Below are 846 nucleotides of genomic sequence, written 5' to 3'. Positions count from 1 at the left end.
ATATATATAAAATGTATGTTAGAAAAAGAGAAAAGGTTGGGGAAGTAGCTCTGTGCAGAGGCCCTGGTTCAGTCCCTCCTACTGCTGGGCATGGTGGTGCATCTACAGTGTAATTCCAGAATGAGTTTGAGGCCACTTGCACTATGTAAGGAGACCGTCTCATAAACCAAAATAAATACTGGTGCAAAGACAGGCAGATCTGAAAGGACTGACTGAAGCACCTTTGCCTTCCCAAGCACCTGCCCCCTGGAGCGAGGCGGCAGGGCAGGAGGTGATGAGGAGGGACAGGGACATGGGTTAAAGACCAGGGGTATAAAAAAGTCTGCCTGTAATTTTTCTTTGGCTTTCTATTAAAAATAATGTATAAGCTTAAAATCAATGTTGACATAATGTGTTCTTAAATGTTTTTGCATAAAATAAAAGCAAGATGACAGCCGCGCAGCTCGTGGAGTCACTGCTGTGTGGCCAGTGTCCCCATCAGGAGTGCCCTGGGCAGCAGGCGTCCAGCCACCCGTTCCTTCCGGACCACATAAAGCACTTCTGGGGCCAGGCGGGTTTGTCCGGTGCTTCCCCTGCTGGCCTGGTTTGTGTCTTGGTCTTCCTGCTTTGAAGCCCCTTCGCCCCGTCCCCATCCTCACGTGTAAGCCTTGAAGGACTGGGGGCATCTGGCCGGTTTTCCCAGAATCTACACAGTGAGTGAATGGGACCGGAGAACCGCGTCCCTACCCAGGATGTGTGTAAGGGCCAGCCAGGGACTGTGGGGCTTAGACAAGGGGTGAGGGCCTCGCTGCAGGCGGGCCTGGTGACCCCGGCTTGGCGCTGCAGGGTCCTCTGCAACAGCTGTGC

Source organism: Fukomys damarensis, unplaced genomic scaffold (assembly GCF_012274545.1).
Source record: "Fukomys damarensis isolate Sample0158 unplaced genomic scaffold, DMR_v1.0_HiC HiC_scaffold_25, whole genome shotgun sequence".
In the NCBI taxonomy this organism is placed as follows: Eukaryota; Metazoa; Chordata; class Mammalia; order Rodentia; family Bathyergidae; genus Fukomys; species Fukomys damarensis.
This window is presented reverse-complemented; position numbering follows the sequence as displayed.